The following is a 9,427-nucleotide window of genomic DNA, read 5'->3' as shown; positions in this document are numbered from 1 at the left end:
AACATATTACGTTAGTGTGTTAAACATCACAATAACATAGTAAGCAAAAAAACATCACAATAACATAAATTTAGTGTCTCTTTAGCACTCCTTTTGGTGATCTAAATTTGTCATTTTATTTGTCATGTTTGATATTTGACTTTTCAATTAAGTTGAGGGATTACATTCCAATTTTATATTGTAGGCCCTATTAATCATTTTTTTTCTTGGTAGTGTTGCAAGACACCAAGAATAAAATATGCATTTTACACCATTGTTATATTCCCTTTCCTATTTGCTGTGATGTTTGGGACAATCGACAATGACTTATTCTACATTCTGTTTTAAATATTAAGCCTACAACTTTGGTGCCAAAATTTTTAGAAATGATATTTTGTCTTGGTGTATGATACCTTTTTCTGGTGTTATAGTTTGTTTTCTTGATGGATTTTATATTTTGTCATGGTGTAGTATGTTTATCTTTTTGGTGATCCAACTTTGTCATCTTTCTTTTGAAGTTATATTTCTTATTTATTTCTTGATGTATTATATTAAATTCAATTTATCAATTTATACATTTCTCCTTCTTCTTTTTTTTTGGTTTTATTTCCATCATTTTAAAATAAAAAACATCTTTTTCCAATTATGATTTATTTTGAATTAAATTAAATATTTATTGTTAAGGTCGATTCACAATATATAAATTTTTTTTTTAGGAATAATTGACATTTACCCCCTGCCATATAGGCGAGGTTCGGATTACCCCCTATTAAAATTTTTTTTTGGATTACCCCCTTGAAATATTAAAAGTTCTATGATTTACCCCCCTAGGACCCCCCTGTAAACCTGTTTTCTTGATTTACCCCCCTGGGTTTTCACTGTTTTTTAAACGCTTAGGGGTACCCTAAAAATACAGGGGGTAATCCAAAAAAAAAATTTAATAGGGGGGTAATCCGAACCTCGCCTATATGGCAGAGGGGTAAATATCAATTATCCCTTTTTTTATTGTTTTATTTTTATGATGTATTTTATTCAAAGTCATATTTTAAGATTAAGTTATAATACTTAACTTATCATAATATATTTATTTAACTATTTTATCAATGTTCTTTAATTATACAATTAAAATTTTTATATATATATATATATATATATATATATATATATATATATATATATATATATATATATATATATATATATATATATATATATATATATATGACAATTTCTCTACAATCAAATATTTGCAGAGTTTAAAGTTAATTGTTATCTTCCTCATTTCAATACATCCATCTATAATATAAGAAAATTATATGTTCTGGAAAACTCAAATCTACCCTTGACATATAGTTTGCCACATCCCAAAACTTAGGACAATTTAGGTCCAAAATTTACTTTTTACGACCAAACTAGCACATGAAACTGATTTTTGATTTAGCTATGCAAATTTAAGCTTGTTTTTTCTACATAAAACCAATTTTGGTCTTATGTATGTTTACTTCCAACATGTCACTTCAGGGTCTTTTCAAAGAATCTCACAAAAGATTTTGTTGAAGTATGCCTTAAAACCTTTGTTGATGAAGAGAAAGAAAACATATTTTAAAATTGTCTGAAATCAGAAAACCAAAAATTAATCTGGTTCGAGCGAGTTACGGGTATCGGGTTCGGTCGGTTCGGTTCATTGATCTATTCATTAATGTAAGAATATTTTATATTAATTTGGAGATCATATAAATTAATATAAAAAGATGTTATAAGATATTTATAATATTCTAAAAGATATTACAAGATATATATTTATGATATTCTAAAAGATATTATAAGATATATATTTATAATAGTCTAGATATTATAAGATATATATTTATAATAGTCTAGATATTTATAATATTTGAGAGATATTATAAGATTATTATAATATCTTTTATTCTAACAATTAAGGAGATGTGTTTTGGGATTTGTTATGGATTTATTGGATTTTGGCTATTATAAATATGTATATCTTCTATTAATACAGTCTAACAATCTTAGAGCTTATAGCAACAAGGGAGAAAAGGGTTTAGGGAATTCCAAGGAAAAACTTAGAAAGACAAAGGTTTTTGGGAAATCTTTTGGAATTATCTAAGGGGATTGGGAAATACTTCTAAACACATTGGATTTGAGTGATTCTTATATTGAGAGTTGGAGAGGTTGGGAAACACTTGGTAGAAAAAAGGATTTGTTCTTTAGGAACTGTGAAGGCTATTTTCTTGTAGCTCATTTGTAATCTCTTGTAATAACTTTCTGAGTATATTGAATTGGAGAGCTGCTCTCTCCCAAGAGTAGATCGTTTGATTGAACTGGGTAAACAAACCTTCGTCTTTTTTCGCCTTATTTTGTTATATCATCATCATCATCATCATCATCATCATCATCATTTCTCTCTCTCTCTCTCTCTCTCTCTCTCTCTCTCTCTCTCTCTCTCTCTCTCTCTCTCTCTCTCTCTCTCTCTCTCTCTCTCTCTCTCTCTCTCTCTCCTCCCCGTGCATATCTCTCTTGTTCCTCTCACTCTCTCAACCTTCTCTCATTTCTTCCTCTCTTTCTCTCTGCTTCTCTATCCATATCTCTCTCTTATTCTTCTCACTCTCTCAACCTTTTGTCTCATTTCTTAACTCTAATACAAGGTATTTATAATCTTCTTAATCTTTAAATCCCTTTTTTAAATAGATTTTCACAATATTTTCGATCAAATTTTGAGTTGGTTATGAAAATAGGAATTTGTATTTTTTAAAAAATAAAATATGAGATTGTAATTATTAATAAATGGTTTGTTGATTCATAGTTTTGTTTATTTTATTTTACAGAGGTTTTGTGTTAGGTTAGCAAGTAATTGTTCATCTCTTTCATACAAGTGAAGGTATGTATATGTTCTTGGTTAAAAAATGAACATTTGTTACATATATATTATGTTTAATTGATTTTCGGACATGAATTTGTGTGGTTTTGTAGACAACTGTTCATCTTCTTCATTCAAATGAATATTATGTTTACTGATTTTCAGGCAGAAATTCATCTTTTTTTGAAGAAATTAGATTGTGCATCTTCTTCATCTAACTGAAGGTTAGTTTATCTTCTTGTTTTTCTTCTTGTTTGTTTGGGTTTATTTGTTTAATGTATTCATAAGAAAACACATAAGTTCTTTTCCAAATTATAATTGTGTTATGTCTGTGTTTGTGTTTGTCTTTATTGGGTTAACTTAGATTCTTATATTTTCTTATAGAGAAGAAAAAAAATGTTATTCTCATGTTGAGAATAATAATATTTGGTGAAGAATATTGCTTAAAATTTATTCTTTTTTCTGTGTTGTATTTTTGAGATTTGAAGAAGATTTTGAAAATAATTTCCTTAGAAGAAAAATGTTAAAAGTGTCGGAGTTGGAGAAGGACTTGTTGCTGAGATGAAATTTTCTTACAGAAATGCAAGAACTTTGTGGTTTGTGTTCATTTTTATTTACTTTTGTTTTTGCTTAAAATCATAACCACTTTTTGCTTAAATTATAATCACTTTTAAAAGTGTTTAACATTTAAACCCTTTAAGATTTGTTTGCTCTAGGTTGCAACTTCTACAAGAAGAACAACTACTTCACAGATTCCAAGGTTTGAAAATTGATTTTAGTGAGACTTGTCCACATCACTACTATAAGTGCATGTTTAGTGTAACTTTTGGAAGGGTCAAAAGCAATTTTAGAAATGTAGAATTGATTTTAGGTGATTTAAAGATGTTTGTTTAGGAAAAAGTAGAATTGATTTTGTCTCAAGAATTGATTCTACTTGAAGATAGAATTTGTAGCTTCTGCCTCCAAAATTGATTCTGGATATTTTTTATACTGAAATTTATTGTTCAACTCATTTTTACATAAATGTATCTAAACATAAATCAATTATGCTAAACTCAATTTTAATAGAATCAATTCTACCAAACTTAATTCTGCTAGAATCAATTCAGTCCACTGCCAATCCAAAGACACCCTAAGTTTTTTTATTTGCTACCATTGTTGAAGTGGAAACTACTGTATGTGTTGTTATAATTTCTAAAGACATAAAAATGTGGCAATAATCTAACCAACTCCTAATGTAGCATTGAAAGATAGTGATGCATTATTTTTATTCTATTACTTTTATATTTTAAAGTTGTGGATAGACTTTTAAAACATTAATTTTCAAAGATGAAGCAAATAAATTTATTTTTTTAAAGAATTATTTTTTAGTGAATTATTTTTGAAAAAGTCATGGCTGGTCGACACAGGTAACTAATTATTTTTTTAAAATCTTTTCCAATAAAAATATTGAGAACTTTAAAATTTAATATATCAAGGTAGGGGGCTCATGAGTCATAATTTGTATAACTTTTTAGAAGAAAAAAATCATATATTATAAATAATCGATATTATATATCTAAAATAAGGTTTCTAAATGATACTTAGAAACTGAATTTCAAAATATATTTTTATGTTGCTATTATATATTCCTAACGAATAATTTTATTTTGATATTTTTAGTAAATGTGTGATCTTAATATCTATTTTTTAATTAAATATCAACGTTACAAAAATATAGTCAAAGACCCACACACTAACACTAATGATTCAATATTCTTCGCCTTCTATTTTATTTTTCATATATTAATATTTTTGATGATGTTGATTAACTATAGAAAACAAATTTTGACCAATGAAAAAACTCCATATACCATTTCAAGAGTATCTTATATTTTCTCGGGATATTCACAAGTATGAACATAAAAGAACTGACTATCATTTAAAGACATAACTAACAAATTCTTTATTTTGAAATCAAATTAGAACTTTCTCTTATCCTCCATGGGCCAAAGGAAATCAAGTTTATCTACTACTTCTCCATTTATATGGTGAGTAGGGATAACAGGACAATAATTATTGTCTCCCACAATTCAAAATAAAAACTTTGATTGAAGATTTTAAATCTTACTTGGCATAGTTCAAACCTATCACCATTAAACAATGTAGGTGTGATTAGGAAATATCTCTTCTTAATAATAGTGTTGTAATTCATCCTCCTCCTAAATCAGAGTTTAAATATATTTTCAAGAAAATGATTGAATATTGTAGTGGAAAATCAGGGTAAAGAAAATATGCAAAAAAGTAAAGAGATAAGAGAAAATAGATGACACTGAAGATTTATAGAGGTTCAATATGAATTAAGTGACCTACTCCTCTACCCAAGGATTGATCTTGATACTTTCCAATAATGCTTATGATCTTTTAGAAGGTTATGCCCACGAACCCCAAGCTAAATTGAGATTTTGGATGGACTTATCTCGAACTAATGTGGAGTTTTTGTAGATGTTTTCATGTTGGCTGCATTTGTGGTAAAACATACCTGGGTGTTTAATGTCTTGACAAATGTCATGACATGCTTTATATGGTGTTATGCAGGTTGCATATGTTTAAACTAATACATGTTTTGTTAGTAAATGTCATGACTGATGTCATGACATCCATGTTTGACAGTAGGAGCTGTTATGTTTTTCTATTATGTTTCCTGATTTCTCTCAATCTACAATTTAGGAAACATTTTATTATGTGCTCAATATTTCGCCTAGAAGATTTCGTTAACAACACATTATGTAACAGCCTGATGACGTGTGAATTAGGTTAACTTGGTTAACCCTATTTTGTTTCTTAAAAAGCCCGATGCCCAAGAGCTGTATATAAGAAGACTCCAATCCTAATTTGGAATGCAATGAGATTTGTTATTTGTGAAGAACCGTAGTTCTGTGTGTGTTTAGTCTCTTGTACTCTAAGCAATTGTCTTTTGATGATTGTATTGGAATAAGTGTTTTTGTACTTTGTCACTCTAAGCTTTTAAGCACGAGTGTGTGCCTCTTGATTGAAGCTTTTAAGCAGATCAAGGTGTGTTTTTGAAGTGTGTCTTCTCTTTTTTTTTTTATAGTAAAGTCTGTTTGTAATCACTGTAGTGATTGAGGGGGAGTGAGTGGAGATACTCAGGTCTAGGACTAGATTGGAATTGCATTGGGTAGGCCTTAAGTGATGAGTTGTAAACGAAGGAGTTTAGCTCTGAATTAATACTGCTTATATTGGATTCCCTCCCTGGCTTGGTAGCCCCCTGAGTAGGTATTGTTGTATACCGAACTGGGTGAACAATTCGCTGTGTTCTTTGCTATTAAAATGTGTAAAAAATAATTCTAAAAAATGTGAAAAAAATAAATATTAAAATAGACGGGCAAACCCGCTGCCACCTTGGCGAGGCGTCCTAGATTTTTATGGTCATTTTCACTTGGCGGACTTGTCTGCCCCGCTCTTTTTTTTTTTTTTACGGGCATAAGGCAGGGCAGGCCTGGCGGCCCTTTTCCACCCCTAATTAGGGCATATCGATGGTAATCTTTAAACCCTAACTATTCGGTTTTATTCGGAGGAAGAGTTTGAACAAACTATCATGTGCATCTTTGATTGCTTGAAATATTTTTAGAACTTGTTTGTCTTTATGTGGTATTTTCACCAAATTCAAGATATGATGAATAAAACTGTGAATAATTGAACCTTTATATAGCTTCCTTTTTAATATTGTTGTTTGATTTGATCCTTGATAAAAGAGTCATTGTGTTTTTGTTACTATTTGCATTAGGCTATTTCATTTGTTTTATACTCGTAATAGATATTGTCACACACGACGTTATACCTTTTGACACCTAAAGCTTCTACCATTGTATCTTGTGTATTATTCTTTAATTGTTTCTCAAATTTGATACATTAACATTTGAGAGAGAAACCAACTAAATTATTCTTCCAGAGAATAATTTTACTGACGATTACTAGAGGAACAAACTCAAAGAGGATGATAACTTAATCTTCTACCAAAGTATCAAACTGCTGATTTTAACCTTTAAATTTGCCATGATTAAAAGTTGAGTAGGATTCATTTACATTTTAATTGATTTGTTAACTTAACGTTTAAAACTAAATAATTGACCGTTGATAATACTATCAAAATCATTAATATTTACTTACGATTTATTTTAATTTTTCCGTCTATGATTTGAGTCTGTTTAAGAAATAGTCATCTTAAACTTTAAAAATGTGATTTTATATATTTACAAGTTTTTTAATATTTAAAATTTTGGTTAGGTAAAACAAGAAAAATAAAACAAATATAAAATAGCTATGATATTATTAAAATTTAGTGCAATTTTTAAATGTTTGATCCACTATTAAATGTAAAATGTGTAATATAATGTATAAGGAAAAATCAAAATTTTGTAATTAGGTCATACAATATTATTGGACAAGAAAAAAAAACCCAACAAATCATTCAAATTCACTTGCAACCAACTTAAACCGATTTGAAAATTAGGCGGAAATCCTATTAGCCCAATCGCAACTTCTAAGTTTAAATTGAGTAATATGTTTGAACTCAGTCCAAACAATCCGTTGTTGTTATTGTTATTATTATTATTATTATTATTATTATTATTATTATTATTATTATTATTATTATTATTATTGTTGTTTTTTTCAAGATGAAAATACAACATTATTAGTCATATCTGTCTCAAATTGTTTTTTTTTTCTTCTTAATTTTGTGTGAACAAATCCATCTCAACTTATTTCTAATATTATTGCCAAGCATGAGGTTGCTAATGCTGGGTTGCCTCTAATTAAAGTCAAAGGTCCTAATCACTGTCTGAGATTTATAAATTTGAAATGAATGAATGGTAATGGCGTTAGTAAATGGGACACTTGATAGAAGATTGTTTTGTCAATCCCACACCCATTGGTTTCACTATCCCTTATTCTCCAAACACATCACATCCAACAATAAAAATACAAAGACAAAAACACAATAATTAAAAGATAGAAGAAAATAGACATGACATGAAACGTAGCATCTCTCAGTCCATGCACTCCTTCCCCTTGTTGTCTTGTAGTTGTCAAATTAATACACGCTCTCACGGACACTTATTTTGTCAACTTTATTTTCTACATTTACCTTTAATTTAATTGAGTAGATTTACCTTCATCAAATAAAATAATAAATATTTAATATCATGTCATATTTTAATATTATTATTTTTTAAAAATAAATTAAATCTTTAAATTCATTAACATTAAAGGTATTGGAACTCAATTAAAATTCATGAATACTAATAAATTTATCATATTTTTTTAATAGGTTGTATACAGGGACGGACCTAAAAAATTTGAGTTGTGGGGGTAATTTGTAAAAATTTGTAGGGTTAAATAAATATTAAATTATATTTAAAAATATAATTATGTTATTATTATTATTATTATTATTATTATTATTATTATTTTCTACAATATTTTATTTTAAAATATCTTAAATGTAGTTTTATATTCAACATTATAAAAAGAAATCTCTCTATAACATAATTAAACAAGTGAGTTTGAATTTTACTCCTTTTATCTTTAATTATAAGCATTATTTAAAAAAATTCCATAAAGACTACTTATTTCCGTTGGGAAGTGAATACTAAACACATCTATATGCAAAAAAAAAAAATAGTTATAGTTATAAATATAATATACATTTATTATATTATCAACTTTTTCTTAAAATATATATTTAAAAGGCGAAGAAATTACTTATTTATAAATAATGAGCAATTATTTAAATTATGTGTATAGATAAGTATTGCTAAAGTTGCATTTTGATAATGGAATGGGCGTAGAAGGTCAAATTATCTATCTGTATACTAGAATTCATATAGTAGTTAACAAAGTTTAGCAAAACGTAGTGGGGGCACTTGACCCCAGAGTGACTAACGTAACTCCGTCCCTGGTTGTATACTCGTAAAAGTACATTGAAATATGCCTTAAAACTTTAAGTGATGAAGATAAATAAAATATGTTTTAATATGGTCAAAATTTAGAAAGTCAAAAAGCAACAAAAATGTCCATTTCGTGAATATCGGATTTGGCTAGCTCCTTTTGCGGATCAGTTTATTTAATGTTAGAATATTGAATTATAATTAATTTAGAAATAGTATAAATTAATATAAAAAATATTATGAGATATTTATAATATTTTAATCTAACAATTAATGGGTTTTGTTTTGGGCTTTATTATGGATTTGTTGAGTTTTAGTAATTATAAATATGTACATCTTATGTTATTTCATTGTGACAATTTTAGAGCTTTAGAGCAAAAGAGAGAAACAAGGGTTTAGGATTTAAGGAAATCTTTTCTAGTTATCTAGAAGGATTAGATAATTCTTCTTGATACATTGGGTTTGAGTGATTCATATATTGATAGTTGGAGAGGTTGAGAAACACTTTGGTAGAAAATATGAGTTTGTTCTTGTGAACTCTGAAGGCGAAAACTATTTTCTTGTAACTCATATGTTATCTCTTGTAACAACTTTTTGAATATAGTGAGTTGGAGATCTG

General features: G+C 27.9%; 1 long non-coding RNA gene across 4 annotated transcripts; it reads left to right on the top strand.

The window, feature by feature from the left end:
- The first annotated feature begins 2,504 nt into the window (after window positions 1-2,504).
- Window positions 2,505-8,388, top strand: LOC131638175 (uncharacterized). 4 transcript variants are annotated; one of them, XR_009294599.1, is made up of 5 exons: window positions 2,505-2,645; window positions 2,826-2,878; window positions 3,023-3,081; window positions 3,349-3,453; window positions 3,574-8,388. It is a non-coding gene; the product is annotated as an uncharacterized LOC131638175 (long non-coding RNA). The 4 variants fall into 4 exon arrangements; XR_009294598.1 differs by having other exon boundaries at window positions 3,346-3,453; XR_009294596.1 differs by having other exon boundaries at window positions 3,338-3,453.
- The last annotated feature ends 1,039 nt before the right edge of the window (window positions 8,389-9,427 follow it).

Source organism: Vicia villosa, unplaced genomic scaffold (assembly GCF_029867415.1).
Source record: "Vicia villosa cultivar HV-30 ecotype Madison, WI unplaced genomic scaffold, Vvil1.0 ctg.002202F_1_1, whole genome shotgun sequence".
NCBI lineage: Eukaryota > Viridiplantae > Streptophyta > Magnoliopsida > Fabales > Fabaceae > Vicia > Vicia villosa.
The sequence above is the reverse complement of the archived record's forward strand: the minus strand, read 5'-3'. Positions and strand labels throughout refer to the sequence as shown.